This window comes from Triticum aestivum, chromosome 5A (assembly GCF_018294505.1).
Source record: "Triticum aestivum cultivar Chinese Spring chromosome 5A, IWGSC CS RefSeq v2.1, whole genome shotgun sequence".
In the NCBI taxonomy this organism is placed as follows: Eukaryota; Viridiplantae; Streptophyta; class Magnoliopsida; order Poales; family Poaceae; genus Triticum; species Triticum aestivum.
In genome coordinates, this window is record NC_057806.1 from 532,098,141 (window position 1) to 532,120,738 (window position 22,598).

At 44.5% G+C, this 22,598-nt stretch overlaps 1 pseudogene; it reads left to right on the forward strand.

Moving 5' to 3' along the window:
• Positions 1-10,036: 10,036 nt before the first annotated feature.
• LOC123101489 (uncharacterized) overlaps positions 10,037-22,598 on the forward strand; it is a 39,451-nt pseudogene continuing 26,889 nt past the window's right edge.

The window sequence follows — 22,598 nt, forward strand, 5'->3', positions numbered from 1 at the left end:
ACTAGTTGAACTAGTAATGGCGCATCACTCCCACGGCGCACCATACTAATGGCGCACCGTGGGAGTGGTGCGCCATTACTAGTTCAACTAGTAATGGCGCACCATGCCATGGTGCGCCATTAGTAACTTGGCCCAAACATTCGCCCGAATGCACCCCCCCCCCCTCCCGTGGACCGCCTTTTCAGTTTCAAAAAAAGAAAATGATAGAAATGTCGAAAAAATAAAAGAAAATAAGATTCCCATGTGATATGTGGTCTAGTTGTTAGCAAAATTTACAAACATGAATTTTCGACTTTTTGCAAAATCTCTTGAGAATTTGTAAAAATGGGCATAACTTTTGCGTACGAACTCGGATGAAAAAAAAATTATATGAAAAATCATCTACTCGAAAAGTTACATCCGAATTTAATGGGGGAACCCCGTTAAACATTTTCAAAATCCTCAAAAACCTAACAAAAAAAGATACGGGGCTTTTAAGATCTGGAGAGGCAAAAAAATTCAAAAAAATTCAAACTTACTAATGGCGCACCTGCCCGTGGTGCGCCATTAGTATCTTCCCACCTTCAAAATTCAAAATAAGTCAACAAAATAAAAAATAAGTTACTAATGGCGCACCTGCCAATGGTGCGCCATTAGTATCTTCCCGCCTTCAAAATTCAAAATAAGTCAAAAAATAAAAAAAAAGTTACTAATGGCGTACCTGCCCATGGTGCGCCATTAGTATCTTCCCGCCTTCAAAATTCAAAATAAATCAAAAAAATTAAAATAAAAGTTAGTAATGGCGCACCTGCCCACGGTGCGCCATTACTATGTCGTATATATGGCTGGGCGCAACTCCTCCACTCCATCTCCTCCTCTCCTCTCCTCCACTCCATCTCCTCCTCTCCTCCACTCCATCTTCCCTTCTCTCCTCCACCATACTACCCTCCTCCTCTCCGGCGACCTCCTCCTCCTCCTCTCTAGCGACCTCCTCCTCCTCTCCGGCGACCTCCTTCTCCTCTCCGGCGACCTCCTCCTCCCTCCTCTCCGATGCTCCAGTGAACTCCTCTCTGGCGACCTCCTCCTCCTCTCTGGTGATGTAGGCGAGCGCCTCTCCCATGACCTCCTCCTCCTCTTCGGCGAACTCCTCTCCGGCAAAAGAACATGGCAAAAGAACGTACAAGATCCAAAAACAGGAACAAAATTTGAAATAATATCGTGCCAAAAACAAGCAAAAAAACGAGCAAAAAATGGGCAAAAAAATCACGATCCAGATCCAAATTCAAAATTCAAAAATAGCAATGGCGCACGGTGGGGGTTAGATGGTGCGCCACTACTATTTTCCCGCCTTCAAAATTCAAAAATACTAATGGCGCACCAGTGGCCTATACTAATGGCGCACCAGTGGCCTATACTAATGGCGCACCAGTGGCCTATACTAATGGCGCACCGTGGCCTATACTAATGGCGCACCAGTGGTGCGCCATTAGTATACCAGATAGTAATGGCGCACCAGTGGTGCGCCATTAGTATACCAGATAGTAATGGCGCACCAGTGGTGCGCCACTAGTAAAAAATACTAGTGGCGTGATACAAATGGCGCACCAGTGATGCGCCATTAGTAGGAAAAACTGGTGCGCCATTAGTAGCCCTTTTCCTAGTAGTGGCATATGGCATTGGTTTGCAAAGAGCTGGCAACCGACGCATCGTTGGACTAAGTCCTGGGCGTCTGCCCGGGCCGTCGGCCAGTAAAAGCCTGCACGGAAGGCCTTGCTTACAAGGGACCGAGCTGCAGCGTGATGACCGCCGAGTCCGGCATGAATTTCAGCCAGGAGGTTCCGCCCTTCCTCTTCGGAGATGCACCTTTGAAGGACTCCGGTAGTTCTTTTCTTATAAAGCTCTCCCTCGTGGACTTTGTAGGCTTTGGATCGCCGTACTATGCAGCATGCCTCATTTTGGTCCTCGGGGAGTTCCTGCCTAGTAAGGTAGGCGAGGAATGGTTCTATCCAAGGGGCGATGACGGCCATTATTACATGGGCTGAAGGTGTTATTTCATTGGCAGAGCCTCCGATTGTGTCAGAATGTTCGGTACCGGGCAGTGCGGTTGGGTCCAGACTGTTATTGTTCGGCTCCCCTTCCCATACTATGGATGGCTTGAAAAGCCTTTCCAAGAAGATGTTGGGGGGGACTACATCGCGTTTTGCGCCGATGCGTGCCAGGACATCTGCCGCATGATTATTTTCCTGGGCTATATGGTGAAATTCAAGCCCTTCGAACCGAGCTGACATTTTTAGGATGGTGTTGCGGTAAGCTGCCATTTTTGGATCCTTGGCATCAAAGTCTCCATTTATTTGGGATATTGCGAGGTTCGAGTCCCCGCGCACCTCTAGGCGTTGAATGCCCATGGATACTGCCATTCGGAGACCATGTAAAAGGGCCTCATATTCGGCTGCATTGTTGGAGTCTATGTACATAATCTGGAGTACGTATTGAACTATGTCTCCTATGGGGGACGTCAAAACAATGGCAGCCCCTAGTCCGGCCAATATCTTGGAGCTGTCGAAATGCATGATCCAATTTGAATATGTGCCGTACTCTTTAGGGAGTTCGGCCTCCGTCCATTCTGCGATGAAGTCGGCCAAAACTTGCGACTTGATGGCTCGTCGTGGCTTGTAAGTTATGTCAAACGGGAGAATCTCAATGGCCCATTTTGCAATTCGGCCCATTGCCTCACGGTTGTTTATAATATCGTTAAGTGGTACTTCCGAGGCTACTGTTATTGAACACTCTTGAAAGTAGTGTCGTAGCTTCCGGGATGCCATGAATACCGCGTATGCAATCTTTTTATAGTGTGAGTACCGTGATTTGCACGGAGTGAGGACAGTGGACACATAATAGACCGGCTTTTGAAGGGGGAATTTCTGTCCGTCCGTTTCTCATTCGACGACGAGCACTGCGCTTACAACCTGATGTGTTGCTGCAATGTACAATAGCATTGGTTCGCCAATGTTTGGCGCGGCCAGGACTGGGTTTGTTGCCAATATGGCTTTTATTTCGTCGAGTCCGGCCGTGGCTGCATCCGTCCATTCGAAGTGTTCGGTGCACCGAAGGAGGCGGTAGAGGGGTAGGGCCTTTTCTCCCAAGCGGGAGATAAAGCGGCTTAGAGCCACCACGCATCCGTTTAACTTTTGTATTTGTTTCAGGTCCTTTGGGATATCCAATTGTGACAGAGCTCAGATCTTGGCTGGATTTGCTTCGATTCCTCTACCGGATACAATGAAGCCCAAGAGCTTTCCGGCTAGAACGCCGAAAACGCATTTTTCCGGGTTGAGCTTGATGTCGTATGTTCGGAGGTTATCAAATGTGAGCCTCAAGTCGTCTACTAGAGATTCGACATGTCTTGTTTTGACGACCACATCATCTACATATGCCTCCACTGTTTTGCCGATCTGGTTTGCCAGACATGTCTGAATCATGCGCTGATATGTTGCGCCGGCGTTTTTGAGCCCGAAGGGCGTTGTGTTGAAGTAGAATGGGCCGTATGGTGTGATAAATGCCGTTGGGATTGGTCTGATTCTACCATCTTGATTTGATGGTAGCCGGAATATGCGTCGAGGAAACACAACGAATCGTGTCCTGCGGTAGTGTCGATAATCTGATTGATGTGGGGGAGGGGGGAAGGGATCCTTTAGGCAAGCCTTGTTAAGGTCTTTAAAATCAACGCATAGGCGCCAGGTTTTGTCCTTCTTTGTACCATCACCAGGTTTGCTAGCCAGTCCGGATGTTTTATATCTCTAATGAATCCGGCCTCCAATAGCTTTGCTAGCTCCTCTCCCATGGCCTGTCTCTTAGGTTCGGAAAAACGCCGAAGAGCTTGTTTGACAGGTTTGAATCCTTTTAGGATATTTAAGCTATGCTCGGCCACCCTGCGTGGGATTCCTGGCATGTCTGAAGGGTGCCAGGCGAAAATGTCCCAGTTCTCTCATAGGAACTCTCGCAGTGCGGCGTCTACATCAGGGTTTAACTGTGCCCCGATGGAAGCTGTTTTATTGGGGTCCGTTGGATGGACCTGGAATTTGACTATTTCGTCGGCCGGTTTAAAGGAGGTGGACTTGGATCTTTTGTCGAGTACCACATCGTCCCTATTCACCGTGGAGCACAGCGCAGTCAGTTCCTCAGCCGCTAGGGCTTCGGATAGTGCCTCAAGGGCCAGTGCAGCTGTCTTGTTTTCGGCGCGGAGTGCTATGTCCGGATCACTAGCGAGAGTGATGATCCCGTTAGGCCCGGGCATCTTGAGCTTCATGTACCCATAATGGGGTATTGCTTGGAAGATTGTAAACGCTTCCCGCCCTAGCAGAGCGTGATAGCCGCTGCTGAACGGAGCCACATGGAACGTGACCTCTTCGGACCTGTAATTATCCGGCGTGCCGAACACCACATCTAGTGTGATTTTTCCTGTACAACGCGCTTCCCGACTAGGGATTATTCCTCTAAAGGTTGTGCTGCTCCGCTCAATGCGGTTCCAATCTATTTCCATTTTTTGAAGGGTTTCCTCATAAATGAGGTTTAATCCGCTGCCGCCGTCCATGAGTACCTTGGTAAGACGAAAGTCATCCACTATCGGACTGAGGACCAATGCGGCTGGTGCTCGGGCTGTTCGGAATTTAGGTTCATCGCTGGCGTTAAAGGTAATAGCCGTGTCACTCCATGGGTTTATTGTTGCTACTTGGTAGACTTCGGCAAGGTTGTGGAGTGTCCTTTTTTGCATATTATTTGATGCAAAAGTCTCGAAGACTGTTAATACTGTATTGGTGTCTCTAGGGTGGCTTTCTGTGGCCTCCAGAATTAGGAGATCTTCGCCAATTTTGGCCACCTTGCGGAGTATCCAACATGCTCTAAGGCTGTGAGTTGGTGTGGCGTCCTCTGTACTGTGAATTTTATAGGGTCCATTAAGCCATCCTTCCAGTACGGTTCCATGCCCTGTAGAGGGTTTTTGCTTTTTGGTGTTTGACCCGGGCGTCTGGCGATGATGCACCCTTTTATTTCGGACTGGGTTTGTATTCACGGCCGGATCGTCCCAAAATTTTATTTCGGTTTTCCAGGCGCTTTCCATCGCACAGTATTTTCGTACAATGGACGCCAAGTCAGCGAAGCGTGTAATATCACGGCAACTTATGGCGTTGAGGATTCCCTTGTCCGTGCAATTATTGCAGAAGATTGAGATTGCGTCTTCCTCGCGGCAGTCCCTTATCATGTTCCTAACCAGGAGGAATCTGGCCCAGTAATGATGTACTGTTTCTTCGGGCCCTTGCCTGATTTGGGATAGATCGCTTATGTTCGGGTGGGTGGGTGGAATTAAATCCAAAGCCTCACCCAATCTGAGGCTCAGATGCCGAGGAATTTCTGAACTCGGAAATTTGGATTCCTGGATGTTGTCCAATGAATCCTGCCCATAGCCTGACTCTAAGTTCAGGTCTTGAGTGATATCCTCCCCTCCGCGGGTATCCGGCTTGGAGGGATCGGGAATCCGGATGTAGCTAGTCCTTAAGATAGATGAAAGGTCGTCGCACTGTCCCTCTACCATGGCAACGTGATGGGTGACTTGGGGAGAGTTGATCTCTCTCATATCGGGTTTAGGCCCAATCTGGTCATAATCCGTAGTGACTCTCAGGGCGGCGATGCGATCCAAGAGCTCGTTTATGGAGGAGAGGTCCATTGGATCTAACTGCTCAGCGAGTTCCGAGCTAACGTGAAGATTGTTTTCGATGGCTCGAGAGGTCATCGTTAGCGTAGAAGCCGAACAGGCGGTCATAAGAAAACCACCTAGCCGGAGGGTTTGGCCAACAGCCAAAGCTCCCTTAGCAACGGTGCCGTCTTTAAAGACGGGGTGAGGCATCCTTCCTAATGGCGACGACACAGAGGAACTCTCAATGGAAGCACCAATGTCGGTGTCAAAACCGGCGGATCTCGGGTAGGGGGTCCCGAACTGTGCGTCTAGGCCAGATGGTAACAGGAGGCAAGGGACACTAGGTTTTACCCAGGTTCGGGCCCTCTCGATGGAGGTAAAACCCTAGGTCCTGCTTGATTAATGTTCATGATATGGGTAGTACAAGAGTAGATCTACCACGAGATCGGAGAGGCTAAACCCTAGAAGCTAGCCTATGGTATGATTGTTGTTCTGTATGTTGTCCTACGGACTAAAACCCTCCGGTTTATATAGACACCGGAGAGGGTTAGGGTTACACAAAGTCGGTTACAATGGTAGGAGATCTACATATCTGTATCGCCAAGCTTGCCTTCCACGCCAAGGAAAGTCCCTTCCAGACACGGGACGAAGTCTTCAATCTTGTATCTTCATAGTCCAGGAGTCCGGCTGAAGGTATAGTCCGGCCATCCAGACACCCCCTAATCCAGGACTCCCTCACTGACGCTGACGGTAATGTTACTTTCTATAAAGCTCGACTTGTTGCGAAAGGTTTTCCACAAGTTCAAGGGATTGACTATGATGAGACCTTCTCACCCGTAACGATGCTTAAGTCTGTCCGAATCATGTTAGCAATTCCCACATTTTATGATTATGAAATTTGGCAAATGGATGTCAAAACTACATTCCTGAATGGATTTCTGGAATAAGAGTTGTATATGATGCAACCAGAAGGTTTTTTCGATCCAAAGGGAGCTAACAAAGTGTGCAAGCTCCAGCGATCCATTTATGGACTGGTGCAAGCCTCTCGGAGTTGGAATAAATGCTTTGATAGTGTGATCAAAGCATTTGGTTTTATACAGACTTTTGGAGAAGCCTGTATTTACAAGAAAGTTAGTGGGAGCTTTGTAGCATTTCTGATATTATATGTGGATGACATATTATTGATTGGAAATAATATAGAATTTCTGGATAGCATAAAGGGATACTTGAATACGAGTTTTTCAATGAAAGACCTCGATGAAGCTGCTTACATATTGGGCATTAAGATCTATAGAGATAGATCAAGACGCTTAATTGGACTTTCACAAAGCACATACCTTGACAAAGTTTTGAAGAAGTTCAGAATGGATCAAGCAAAGAAAGGGTTCTTGCCTGTGTTAGAAGGTGTGAAGTTGAGTAAGACTCAATGTCCGACCACTGCAGAAGATAGAGAGAAAATGAAAGATGTTCGCTATGCTTCAGCCATAGGCTCTATCATGTATGCAATGTTGTGTACCAGACCTGATGTGTGCCTTGCTATAAGTCTAGCAGGGAGGTACCAAAGTAATCCAGGAGTGGATCACTGGACAACGGTCAAGAACATCCTGAAGTGCCTGAAAAGAACTAAGGATATGTTTCTCGTATATGGAGGTGACAAAGAGCTCATCGTAAATGGTTACGTTGATGCAAGCTTTGACACTAATCCGGACGATTCGAAATCGCAAACCGGATACGTATTTACATTAAATGGTGGAGCTGTCAGTTGGCGCAGTTCTAAACAAAGCGTCGTGGCGGGATCTACATGTGAAGCGGAGTACATAGCTGCTTCAGAAGCAGCAAATGAAGGAGTCTGGGTGAAGGAGTTCATATCCGATCTAGGTGTCATACCTAGTGCACCGGGTCCAATGAAAATCTTTTGTGACAATACTGGTGCAATTGCCTTGGCAAAGGAATCCAGATTTCACAAGAGAACCAAGCACATCAAGAGAAGCTTCAATTCCATTCGGGATTTAGTCCAAGTGGGAGACATAGAAATTTGCAAGATACATACGGATCTGAATGTTGCAGACCCGCTGACTAAGCCTCTTCCACGAGCAAAACATGATCAGCACCAAGGCTCCATGGGTGTTAGAATCATTACTGTGTAATCTAGATTATTGACTCTAGTGCAAGTGGGAGACTGAAGGAAATATGCCCTAGAGGCAATAATAAAGTTATTATTTATTTGCTTGTATCATGATAAATGTTTATTATTCATGCTAGAATTGTATTAACTCGAAACATAATACATGTGTGAATACATAGACAAACAGAGTGTCACTAGTATGCCTCTACTTGACTAGCTTGTTGATCAAAGATGGTTATGTTTCCTAACCATAGACATGAGTTGTCATTTGATTAACGGGATCACATCATTAGGAGAATGATGTGATTGACTTGACCCATTCCGTTAGCATAGCACTTGATCGTTTAGTTTGTTGCTATTGCTTTCTTCATGACTTATACATGTTCCTATGACTATGAGATTATGCAACTCCCGTTTACCGGAGGAACACTTTGTGTGCTACCAAACGTCACAACGTAGCTGGGTGATTATAAAGGTGCTCTACAGGTGTCTCCGAAGGTACTTGTTGGGTTGGCGTATTTCGAGATTAGGATTTGTCACTCCGATTGTCGAAGAGGTATCTCTGGGCCCTCTCGGTAATGCACATCACTTAAAGCCTTGCAAGCATTGCAGCTAATGAGTTAGTTGCGGGATGATATATTACAGAACGAGTAAAGAGACTTGCCGGTAATGAGATTGAACTAGGTATTAAGATACCGACGATCGAATCTCGGGCAAGTAACATACTGATGACAAAGGGAACAACGTATGTTGTTATGCGGTCTGACCGATAAAGATCTTCGTAGAATATGTAGGAGCCAATATGAGCATCCAGGTACCGCTATTGGTTATTGACTGGAGACGTGTCTCGGTCATGTCTACATTGTTCTCGAACCCGTAGGGTCCGCACGCTTAACGTTACGATGATAGTTTCATTATGAGTTTATATGTTTTGATGTACCGAAGGTTGTTCGGAGTCCCGGATGTGATCACGGACATGACGAGGAGTCTCGAAATGGTCGAGACATAAAGATTGATATATTGGAAGCCTATGTTTGGACATCGGAAGTGTTCCAGGTGAAATCGGAATTTTGCCGGAGTACCGGGAGGTTACCAGAACCCCCCGGTAACCTAATGGGCCTTAATGGGCCTAGTGGAGGAAGTAGAGAGGAGGCCAAGGGGGCAGCCGCGCGCCCCTCCCCCCAAGTCTGAATTGGACAAGGAGGGGGGCGGCGCCCCCCCTTTCCTTTTTCCCTCTTTCTCTCCTCCCCCCCCCCCAAGTCCTAGTCCAACATGGAAAGGGGGGAGTCCTACTCTCGGTGGGAGTAGGACTCCTCCTGGCGCGCCCCTTGCCTGGCCGCACCTCCTCCCCCTTGCTCCTTTATATACGGGGGCAGGGGGCACCCCATAGACACAACAATTGATCATTGATCTCTTAGCCGTGTGCGGTGCCCCCCTCCACCATAATCCTCGATAATATTGTAGCGGTGCTTAGGCGAAGCCCTGCGACGGTAGAACATCAAGATCGTCACCACGCCGTCGTGCTGACGGAACTCTTCCCCGACATTCTGCTGGATCGGAGTCCGGGGATCGTCATCGAGCTGAACGTGTGCTAGAACTCGGAGGTGCCGTAGTTTCGGTGCTTGATCGGTCGGGCTGTGAAGACGTACGACTACATCAACCGCGTTGTGCTAACGCTTCCGCTTTCGGTCTACAAGGGTACATAGAAAACTCTCTCCTCTCTCGTTGCTATGCATCACCATGATCTTGTGTGTGCGTAGGAATTTTTTTGAAATTACTACGTTCCCTAACACCAGTTACCTTGTGACGTTTGGTAGCACACAAAGTGTTTTTCCGGTAATCGGGAGTTGCATAATCTCATAGTCATAGGAACATGTATAAGTCATGAAGAAAGCAATAGCAGTAAACTAAACGATCAAGTGCTAAGCTAATGGAATGGGTCATGTCAATCACATAATTCTACTAATGATGTGATCCCGTTGATCAAATGACAACTCATGTCTATGGCTAGGAAACTCAACCATCTTTGATCAACGAGCTAGTCAAGTAGAGGCATACTAGTGACACTATGTTTGTCTATGTATTCACACATGTATTATGTTTCTGGTTAATACAATTATAGCATGAATAATAAACATTTATCATGATATTAGGAAATAAATAATAACTTTATTATTGCCTCTAGGGCATATTTCCTTGAGAATGTTGTTTCTCTATTGGCAGACCAATATGTTGGAGTTCCAGAGATGCAAATGCAACATGTTGAAGTTTTGGCTGCAGAGCCAGCATTTTTAGAACCCGAGGACCTCTCATATCATAATCAGGAATTAGACAAACAACTCCTTGCAAAAGATTTGTTTGATGAATGTGCTTTACTCCCAGGTGGATCTAACTTAAGGAATGAGAATGTTATTCAGAGGAATAGTGAGGAGCAGGAGTTCTTTTTTGTGGTTGAACCAGAACAAATAAATGAGGCTTTTGTCTCTCAGAAGGATCTGCTCACATGCCCCAAAAAGGACCATATTCAGCAGAAAGAAGTTTTGGGTACCATTATGGAAAATGCAGAGCATAATTCCTCTACAGATAACTCTACTTCCATGGGTCCACCTCCAGGTTTTGAATTGAAGGCTGCAAGCATCACAGTAATAAAATCTCCTCAAGAAGATCTTCATAGTTTGGGAGGAGAGAGTGCTAGACTCTGGGCTGCACATTTTGCACCCAAGAATGAATCCGAGAAGGTGATCCAGGTACTAGCAGAATGGACAAACTTTATTATTTCTGCTTTAATCTCCCCAGATAGATTCGATTGGGCCAAAGGTCTCCTGATATCTGACATGTGGAACATCATTGTTCAAGGATCAAAAAGTAGCCACTCTTACATCTTTGTGATTCCCGAGACTTGTATCTCAGCTTCAGTGCCTCCTTGTGACATGCAGGTCACTTCTGAGGAGAGAACTACTATGGAGCCCACCTTTTCTACTCCACAATCCAAGAATTCTTCCTCTCACGCCCCTGCCCTGGAAGAACATGCTTCCACAACCAGTGCTCTCCACAGCATAAAGAAAAGGAAGGACAGGGCACCTCTAGTTGACACTGAGGTAAGGAGACGCACTAGACTGCAAGAATTAAGTAAAGGATTTAAGAAAAAACTTGTGTCAATAAGAACTGTATGGCATGTCACTCTGATCCACCTCCTATTGATGGCAAAATTGTTAAAAATCTATCTACATCATTTAGTTGATGCCAAGGAGGTGACTGAAGAAATCCTCAACAAGCAGAAAAAGAAGAGAGGCACAAAAGTGTAAGTTAGCAAGGAAGGGCACGAGGAGGCACCAAACACCATGGCCATCTTTAAGCCTTGAAGATCTAGGATATAAGTGCTGATCAGAACTTACATGATGTCTGGAATGATTGTAACATTTTGGAACATAACTTTTTGCCTTTTGATCAAATTTGTAATATGCTTCTCTAAGTACTCCAGGATTTATGGCATGTGTTGGCTTTTGTTGGAGATCTATTTGGAACTAACAGTATCTGCCTTGTTTGTTGGTCCTGGGAGTTTCTTGTCATTATGCTTGTGGCCTCGTGTGCTCTTAAACCAGAAGTTCCCTAAGATTTACATCTTTGATAATGAACATAAATTGGAATATCTTAAATTGGAACATTAGAGGGATTAACTCCAAAGACAAATGGACTGCTATCTCCAATAAAATTGAAGAGTCTGGTTGTTCTATTCTGTGTCTGCAAGAAACTAAGAGGGAGAATTATGATTCTTCCTACATGAAGAACTTCTGCCCAAAGAGGATTAATAAGTTTGAGTTCACCCCATCTGTGGGAGCTTCTGGTGGTCTGTTTAGTGGCTTGGAATGATAATTACTTCGAGGGGGAAAAGTTTTTGAAAACAGATTTTCTCTCTCAATTCAGTTTACCTTAGTACACTCTGGAGAAACCTGGTACTTGATCAATATCTATGGACCTTGCTTGCCAGCAGAAAAACTGGAATTCTTGGAGTGGTTTAATAACATCCAGACCCCTGATGATGTCAATTGGCTAATTTTGGGAGACTTTAATTATATTAGATATCCTCAGGATAGGAATAAAGAGGGAGGAAACTTTCTTGAGATGCTGTAGTTCAATGAAGCAATCAGTAACCTTGGGTTAGTGGAGATCCCAATGAAAGGTAGAAGTTATACTTGGAGTAATATGCAAGAGATTCCCTTGCTTGAAAAAATTGATTGGATCTTCTCTTCAGAAGCATGGACACTTTCATACCCCAACACTCAAGTTGTTGCTCTCTCAAAACCTATCTCTGACCATTCTCCCTGTGTGATCAAAATTGGTACAAACATTCCAAGATCAAACCTGTTTAGATTTGAAAACTTCTGGTTGGAGCATAGTGAATTTAAAGAGATTGTACAAAACAAATGGGAACAAGATGTGCAGGAACATGATAGTGCAAAGAGAATTACAAAAAAATCAAGAGGTTAAGGAAAGGGCTCAAAATCTGGTCCAAAAAGCTCTCCAATCTCTCTACCATCGTCAAAGCATGCAATGATTGCATCCTGCTGCTTGACATAATTGAAGATTTCAGACCTCTAAGTAATGAAGAATGGAATGGAAGATGCATTATAAGTGAACACAATCTGAAGATTTTGTCATTTAAAAGAACATACTGGAGGTAGAGAGCAAAAATTAGATGGGTTAAATTGGGAGATGAAAACACCAAGTTCTTTCAAGCCAAGGCCACAATTAAGTATGGGAAAAATCACATTAGCACACTACAAGATGAGGCTGGTCAAGAGGCAACAGAGCACCAGGCAAAGGCTGTTGTTTCATGGAGAGCTTTCAAAGAAAGATTAAGCACAACAAGTCCCACTCATGAAGCCTTTCCTTTAAACATTCTTCTTTAGAAACATGGAAATCTAAAGGATTTAGAGAAGCCTTTTTCAAAAGAAGAAATAGATGGTGTGGTGGCACAATTGCCACTTGATAAAGCTCCTGGACATGATGGATTTAATGGAGCCTTCATAAAATCTTGTTGGCACATCATTTCTGGGGATTTCTATGACATGATCTAGGATTTCTATAATGGTAAAATTAATTTGCAGATCATTAACTCTTCATACATTACTCTCATTCCCAAAAAAGATAACCCCATGCTGCCTGGTGACTTCAGGCCAATATCACTTCTGAACTGCTTCATCAAAATCATCACCAAACTTCTTGCTAACAGGCTGCAGAATGTTATCCTTTAGTTAGTACACATCAATCAATATGGTTTCATCAAATCAAGAACAATCCAAGACTATTTGGCCTGGGCATTTGAATATCTTCACCAATGCCATCAATGAAAGGAGGAAATTATTATTCTAAAACTGGACTTTGAAAAGGCTTTTGATTTGATAGAGCATCAGACTATTTTGGACATCCTCAAAGGCAAGGGGTTTGGAGAAAAATGGATAAATTGGATTGATATGATTTTCAAATCTTCCACCTCTACAGTTATGCTGAATGGCATTCCTGGGAAAGTTTTTCACTACAAAAAAGGAGTGAGACAAGGTGACCCCCTCTCTCCACTTCGTTTTGTGCTGGCTGCAGATTTACTTCAATCAATTATCAATGAGGCCATGAGAAATAGGATTCTATCCGCCCCACTGCAAGTCAACAGTTGCCCTTACTTTCTAGTGATTCAATATGCTGATGATACTATTGTGGTTCTACCTGCTGATCACAGACAACTGATGCATATAAAAAAATCTGTTAGCACACTTTGAAGCACGGAATGTGCTTAAAGTCAACTACAACAAATCAATTGTAATTCCAATCAATGTGGCATCTCACAACATGCATAACATCATAAATATCCTACAATGTAAGGAAAGAACCTTTCCTTTTCCTTATTTAGGGCTTCCTCTCAGTATCAACAAGCTCAAGATAGAAGATTTCAGTCCCATGCTGCAAAGAATTGAAAGAAGAATATCTGGATGTTCCACTCTAATTTCTTATGATGGAAGACTACAACTCATCAAATCAGTCTTCTCTTCCCTGCCAACTTTCTTCATAAGTTGTCTTTCCCTTCTAGTGGGAGTAATTGATCAAATCAAAAAATATCTCAGGCATTGTTTTTGGAGGAAATATGGAACCGAGGAAGTTGGAAAAGCTATGATCTCATGCGAAACTGTCTGCAAGCCCAAATCTCATGGAGGGCTAGGAGTTCTTGATATTCAGGTGCACAATAAAGCCCTGCTAATCAAATACCTTCACAAGTTTTTTAACAAACAGAACTTTCTTTGGGTGAAACTGTTATGGGAAACTTACTATTCAGACACACCACCTAAGGACGGACTTGAGGGCTCTTTCTGGTGGAAAGCACATCTGAAACTGATACCCACATTTAAGGAGGTTGCTATTTGTACAACTGGGACTGGAGATACAACGTTGTTTTGGACAGACAAATGGCTTCAAAAGCCTCTAGTTGAGGAATACCCTGAGCTCCATTCCTTTGCAATTAATAATTAACCAGTGTTCAGTGGCACATCTGAAAAATTCAGCTGATATTTTGGAACACTTTCTCACACCTCTTTCAGCCATTGCTTTCCAACAACTTAATGAATTAGCACCAATTGTCCAGCAGATTGGTAATATTGTTGATGTTTGGCACTATGTGTGGAAATCTGATCTGCTCTCTATCAGTAAAATGTATAAGAAGATGATGGGGTCCTCAGATGTGCATCGCCTATTTAGAGATTTATGGAAAGCAGCAAGTAGAATCGGGCATAAAAAAATTTCTGGCTGATATTGCATGACAGAACCAACACTAGAAGTCCGCTCAAAAGGAAACACTTCCTCTTACAAAGCTATGTGTAACATCCCAAATTTTCAATTTGGAATGTTATACATAGGTCATTCATGCATATCATACTTTATTGCATTTTCGTGTTGCGATCCTTGAAATTCTAAGCAACTCAAGGACCCACGGAGAGAGTTGGGGATTTCATTGTTTTCATATTTGAATTTTCTCAAATATCGAAACAAGGATCACTGTGGTTTTAATAATTTTTCTCTCCGAAAATATTTCATATTAAAACTATATGAGAGGAGATAATATGACTTCTCCAAAATAAATGAAATATTGGAGGAAAAATATTAAAATCAATTTATATATTTTATTTGGATTTTGTTGCAATTTTATTCGAAATAGAAAAAATGCTTGTTTTTCAAAATTTGCATTAGAGGCCCAAATAAATGTTCACTTTGTCCGCTATATTTTTAGAGGACGGGGAAAATTTATCTCAGGATTTTTGGAGTCCGATTAGTATTTCTTTTAATTGTTTTTCTGCGCGTCGGAATATTTTAAAAAAATGTTCTAACCGACTCCGGGCCGTAACCGGCCAGGACTCCCCAGGCCAGCCCGTTTATAAGTTGCGCCACAAGACCCCGCAGCCCACCCGAGCCCAGCCGTCGCCCCGCGCCCCAAACCCTAACCCTAAGCCGCCACCGCCCACGCCAGCCACCGCTGCGCCGCGTCGCCGCCGCCCCGTTCCGCCGCCCTGCCGCCGGAGTATGCCGCCGCTGCTGTCCCGTTCCACGAGGCAGCCGCCGATTTAAAAAAAACGATCGGTTTTATTTCGTAAATCTAGATCTCGTTTTTTTAGAATCGGTTTTGTTTTGTTTTTTCTTGGTTCGGCTAAATAGCGGGCGTTCGTCCATACGTTCATTTTAACGAACGCTGTTCATCCATTAGCCGCAGACAGCAAACATTCGTTCGTTAGCCTGTTCGTTAGTTTTCCTTTTTCCAGGGTTTTTCGCGATTATTTTCGACCGCAATTTCTACCCTGTTTTTCGTTTTAGTTTATCTTTTCGCTCGTTTATCCAAATCAGGTGAAACAAGCGCCTAGATCTTTGTCTCGAAGCCCTCTTTTTGTTTAACCAACTTGAACAAAATTTTGATACTACAAAATTTGACTTTAGTACAGATTAGTAATCGGATCTTGTTTCTTTTGTAGTTTGAGTTTCGTTGCTCTGTTTGATTTGGTTATTTTTGCAAACCGGAGTTTTTGAGTTGAACTTTCTGGTTAGATCTTCTTATTTGAGTTTTATCCGTGCATCATTGCTTGATTTCTTATGCATGCTATTGTTTGTTTGCGATAGAACACCCGCAGTGCAAAGTGTGCTACTACGAGTCTTTATGATTTGCAGATCGTCAGCAAGGCAAGTAACACTTTGATCATACCCCTTTATCACCCAGTTTTTATGCATTAGTTTCAACCCTCACACATTGCATGAGTAGGATATCTTAACATGTGGGTCTGGGAAGTAGATGATTAGGTAGAACCTCATCCAGGTTCGGGCCGCAAATCGTGCGTAATACCCTACTCCTGCTGGTTTGTGTCTATCTGGTGTTCTTGGACTAGCTACAAAGTGTGCAGGGTTTCTTCCCAGCGCTGTATCTCCCACATTTGAGAGATGTGTCTCTCACCTCCCCTCCCCTCCCTGGCGACTCCAAGGGCGACTCCTCCGGTGATCCATGGCTCTCCCTCCTCGTGATCTTCTCCGGCCAAGATGGTTCCTCCCCTCCTGGATCTCTCCCCGGGTGTGGGACTCGCCAACAAGGTTAGAGCAAGGTTCTCTACTCCTGTTCATTGCCTCGATCCTAGTGATGCATTTCATCTTGTTGTCTCCTTTGGACAATCCACCTTTCCCCTCAATGTTGAGCATGTTAGCCTTGCGCTTGAGGCATGAGTTGGTGGATCCCCATCTGATCGTCATGTCTACCATCTACGTGGGCAAGTTTATAAATTTTCTGTGATCTCTAAGGTGGTTGGGTTTATGATCTACCAACTTAGATCTTTTAAGTGTCCTAGTTTCTCTTGTTATTTCCACCTATGGGGTTTCGGTGGTCCTGCTTGGGTCAGAGAATTCAATTCATGGCTATACGAACTTGATCACGAATGGACTACAATCACCAGATCTCCTCGACGCATGCTCACCGGTGCAAACTCTGTTCAAATTGGCCGCCGTCCAAATTCTACGCCGCCGACGTGCCATACCCCAACCTTCGCCAACAATCCCGCTCCCATCTCGGATCACAAGCCAAATTCAGGCGCGATGGTTATGATTCAAAATTCTAGCTCTCCTAACCTGGCCCATCAACCTAACAACCTAGCCCACAACAGCGACATCCCTTTGCAGATCATGGCCCAACAGCCACTTTCAGCCCATGGACAACCCAATCACATAGCCCACCCCCCCACCACCACCAATCCTCATCTTCAATTTTCTCAGCATTTAATCTTTTGTGGCAAATGTTTATCTCATGATCATCTAGGTGCTGATTGCAAAAATCAATTCCGTTGTCGTAGTTGTTACCAATATCACCATATATCTCGTTTTTGTTATAACTCCAAACGCAATCCTCCCGTATATCGGGTCAAATCCAACCTACCTACCAACCCATTACCAGATACCAATAACCCGCTTGACGACTCGTCTCCCCAAAACCCCACCCCCTCCTCTATTCGATCGCCCAACCTGCCAAACCCCCTATTCGCTAGCTCATCCCTACTCTGCCCCACCATTGTTCTCCACCGCCTCCTCAACTTCCTCCAACGCCATGGCCACCTACCCATGCAACCCGATCCCTCTCCTCCCTCCTGGTACTGCCATCATGGAAGCTGACGGCAATCGACGATGACGTACCTACCACTTCCTTGGCGGTGAGCCTCTAGTCCAATCCGGGGACTGGGCCATCATCTCCCTTGCTCCACCACCTGATCCTCTCCAGTTCGATAGGATGCCATGCTCAACGTCATTTTCTTGACCACGAGCGTGGTTTTCGTATTGCTGGGATCTCTAGGTGCGGGATGGGGGCTTCTTTCGTCAGGTTTCAACACGCTTGCGACATCCACACCGCCATCGCCAACAGTCCCTACTTCGTTGGAGACTCGATCCCCAGAGTTATTTGTCATGACAGAGGTAGTAATCACAGAGACCGCACCTTCTCACATGATGCTTGGATTATGATGGTGAATTACCCTCTGGGGGCTTGGAGACCGAATAAAGTTAGGGAATCTGTCAGTGGTTTTGCTAAGTTCTTAGTTTGGAACAGAGACATGTCTAATAGAGCTCGTATTTTGGTCAAAGTTAGAGTTCCTGATCTGTAAGATATTCCTGTCAGTCATGTTATCCGTGAGAGTCTAGATGACTTTGGCCATGGGCAATCCTGGACTAGTGATGTTTACATATTGCAATCTGATCTTCTTGGAGCTATGGGAGGAGATGAGGATCCGATACCTCCTAATGGTGTGATGCATCCTATGCCCCTTGCCCCGTTTGGAGGAATTTGGCATGATGCGGACTTCCAAGACCATGATAATCATCAGGTTGCGTCAGATGCCCATCATGCCCCTGATGAAAACAATGAGGACGTTCCTATGGTTCACACTCCCCCACTAAGCCCTGAGCAGAATCAACCCAACCAGCCTGCAGTAGAAGCCACTGATGCTTTCATTGCAATGCACGACATGATGTCCAAAATTATGGCTGCCGCTCCTGACATTATTGATCAGCTCTCAGGATATGATGTTGTTAGTACCAGATGCCAGATATTATGTGTGGATGAGGAGCATGGACCTGTCAAGAAGTGCCTGATGACTGTCACTACTGTTATTCCTTAGGAGCCTGATATATCTTCAGTGGTGATAACTGAACTATCTCAAAGTTCTGAATCTTATAGCATGTTAAACCCTGAGCAAGTTTGATACATCTCCAATGTATCTATAATTTGTGATTGCTCCATGCTATATTATCTACTGTTTTGGGCAATATTGGGCTTTATTATCCACTTTTATATTACTTTCGGGACTAACCTATTAACCGGAGGCCCTGCCCAGATTTATTGTTTTATGCCTATTTCAGTGTTTTGAAGAAAAGGAATATCAGACGGAGTCGAAACGGAACGAAATCAACTAGAGGAGTTATTTTTGGAACGAAAGCTACCCGATGGACTTGGACCCCACGTCAAGGAAGGAAGGAGGAGCTCGCGAGGGTAGGGGGCGCGCCCCCTGCCTCATGGGGCCCTCGTGGCTCCCCTGACATGCTTCTTCTGCCTATATAACTCCATATACCCTAAAACTTCGAGAGAATAAGATAGATCGGGAGTTCCGCCGCCAGAAGCCTCCGTAGCCACCAAAAACCAATCTAGACCCGTTCCGGCACCCTGCTGGAGGGGGCAATCCCTCTCCGGTGGCCATCTTCATCATCCCGGTGCTCTCCATGACGAGGAGGGAGTAGTTCTCCCTCGGGGCTGAGGGTATGTACCAGTAGCTATGTGTTTGATCTCTCTCTCTCTCTCGTGTTCTTGATTTGGCACGATCTTGATGTATCACGAGCTTTGCTATTATAGTTGGATCCTATGTTTCTCCTCCCCCTCTTCTCTCTTGTAATGAATTGAGTTTTCCCCTTGAAGTAAACTTATCGGATTGAGTCTTTAAAGATTTGAGAACACTTGATGTATGTCTTGCCATGGATACCTGTGGTGACAATGGGATACCACGTGCCACTTGATGTATGTTTTGGTGACCAACTTGCGGGTTTTGTGACATTGGGAACCTATGCATAGGGGTTGGCACACGTTTTCGTCATGATTCTCCAGTAGAAACTTTGGGGCACTCTTTGAGGTCCTTTGTGTTGGTTGAATAGATGAATCTGAGATTGTGTGATGCATATCGTATAATCATACCCACGGATACTTGAGGTGACATTGGAGTATCTAGGTGACATTAGGGTTTTGGTTGATTTGTGTCTTAAGGTATTATTCTAGTACGAACTCTAGGGCTGTTTGTGACACTTATTGGAATAGCCCAACGGATTGATTGGAAAGAATAACTTTGAGGTGGTTTCGTACCCTACCATAATCTCTTCGTTTGTTCTCTGCTATTAGTGACTTTGGAGTGACTCTTTGTTGCATGTTGAGGGATAGTTATGTGATCCAATTATGTTAGTATTGTTGAGGGAACTTGCACTAGCGAAAGTATGAACCCTAGGCCTTGTTTACTATCATTGCAATACCGTTTACGCTCACTTTTACCATTAGTTACCTTGTTGTTTTTATATTTTCAGATTACAAATACCTTTATCTACCATCCATATACTACTTGTATCACCATCTCTTCACCGAACTAGTGCACCTATATAATTTACCATTGTATTGGGTGTGTTGGGGACACAAGAGACTCTTTGTTATTTGGTTGCAAGGTTGCTTGAGATGGACCATCTTCATCCTACGCCTCCTACGGATTGATAAATCGTAGGTCATCCACTTGAGGCAAATTTGCTACTGTCCTACAAACCTCTGCACTTGGAGGCCCAACAACGTCTACAAGAAGAAGGTTGTGTAGTAGACATCAAGCTCTTTTCTGGCGCCATTGCCGGGGAGGTTAGCGCTTTAAGGTATATCTTTAGATCTTGCAATCGAGTCTTTTAGTTTCTTGTTTTATCACTAGTTTAGTTTATAAAAGAAAACTAAAAAATGGAATTGAGTTTGCCTCATACGCTTCACCTTTTTAATATCTTTCGTGAGTATGATGGAAAGGATAATTGTGCTGAAATGCTAGAAGAAGAAATCTATAAAATGTTTGGAACTAAATATTTGAATGATGAGCATGATTGCAATGTTGTTAGTATGAATTCCTTGAATATCCATGATGCTAATGATATGCAAAGCCACAAGCTTGGGGAAGCTATGTTTGATGAAGATGATATTTTTTGTCCCCCAAGTTTTGCTGAGCAAATTTATTATGATGAAAGCATGCCTCCTATTTATGATGATTATATTAATGAAAGTGGATTTGGAGAGGTCATGACTTTATTTAGTAATGATTCCACTATTCCGGAAGAGGTTCCAATTGATTATGAGACCAAAGTTGCTATCTATGATGATTACTGTGATGACTTGTATGCTATAAAGAATAATGATATCCATGAAACTTGTCATCTTGATCTTAATTTTCAATCACATGATAGTTATTCTGTTGAGTTTGCTCCCACTATTATTCATGAGAAGAATTTTGCTTGTGTGGAGAGTAGTAAATTTTTATGCTTGTAGATCATGAAAAGAATGCTTTAGGTGCTGGTTATATTGTTGAATTCATTCATGATACTACTAAAAATCATTATGAGGGAGGAATATATGCTTGTAGGAATTGCAATAATATCAAGTTTCCTCTCTATGTGCTTAAAATTTTGAAGTTATGCTTGTTTTACCTTCCTATGCAAGTTGATTCTTGTTCCCACAAGTTGTTTGCTCAAAAAATCCCTATGCACAGGAAGTATGTTAGACTTAAATGTGCTAGTCATATTCCTCATGATGCTCTCTTTATGTTTCAGTTCTTATCTTTTATGTGAGCATCATTGACATCATCATGCCTAGCTACGGGCGTTAAACGATAGCGCTTGTTGGGAGGCAACCAAATTTTATTTTTGTTCCTTGCTTTTTGTTCCTGTTTAGTAATAAATAATTCATCTAGACTCTTTTTATATGTGGTTTTATGTGTTTAATTAGTGTTTGTGCCAAGTAGAACCTTTGGGAAGACTTGGGGAAAGTCTTGTTGATCATGCTGTCAAAAACAGAAACTTTAGCGCTCACGAGAATTGCTGCCATTTTTATTTGGAGAGTGCTATTTAGTTAATTCTTTTTGAAGATGATCAATCGATAAATTCCACAGGTCCAGCAATTTAGTTGAGAATTTTATGAGTTCCAGAAGTATACGTTTGATCCAGATTACTACAGACTGTTCTGTTTTTGACAGATTCTGTTTTTTCATGTGTTGTTTACTTATTTTGATGAATCTATGGCTAGTAAAAGAGTTTGTAAACCATAGAGAAGTTAGAATACAGTAGATATTACACCAATATAAATAAATAATGAGTTCACAACAATACCTAAGTGGTGATTTATTTTCTTATACTAACGGAGCTTACGAGTTTTCTGTTAAGTTTTGTGTTGTGAAGTTTTCAAGTTTTGGATAAGGATTTGATGGACCACTACTGGAATCAGCTACTTTGCCATCTGCCAGCTCTTTGCCGTCTGCTAGCAGATGGCAAAGAAGCTCTTTGCCATCATCTACCCAAAAGAAGACGACAAAGAACTGGCTGATGGCAAAGACCTTCTTTGCCATCAGCCAGTTCTTTGCCGTCCGCTAGCAGACGGCAAGGATTCTTTGCCGTCGGCTAGCATACGGCAAAGAGGGAGGAGGCCCCACTGACGAGCTGCTTAAAAAAACTTAATGGCCCCCCTCTTTGTCGTCTGCTAGCGGACGACAAAGGGGGGCGGATGGCAAAAATTTAACATATCTAACGTTAACGGCCGCGCCCCACCCCGCCCCTCTCTCTCTGTTTCTCTCCCTGCTCTTCACACGCGCACCGCCGCCCCCACCACTCGCCGCCGCCCCGTCGCCCCACCACCCCGCCGCCCCACCGGCCCCCCGCCCCGTCGCCACTGCCGCCCGGCGCCGTCACCCCACCACCTGGCGCCCCACCGGTCCCCCACCCCGTAGCCCCTGCCGTCTCGGCGCCGCCGCACCCCCCCCCCCCCCCGCGCGCGCCTAACCGCCCCAGCCGGGCCCGGCCCCGTCGCCACTACCGCTCGGGGCCGCCGCCCCAGGCCGCCCCGCCCCCCTCATCCACCGGCCACCTCCTCCACCGGCCCTGCCCAAGGTGAGCTCTCCTCCTATTTTTTTCCTTTTTTCTATTTTTTTAGTTTTAGGTTTATGTTTAGTTTAGATTTAGTTTTAGTTTTAGTTTTAGGTT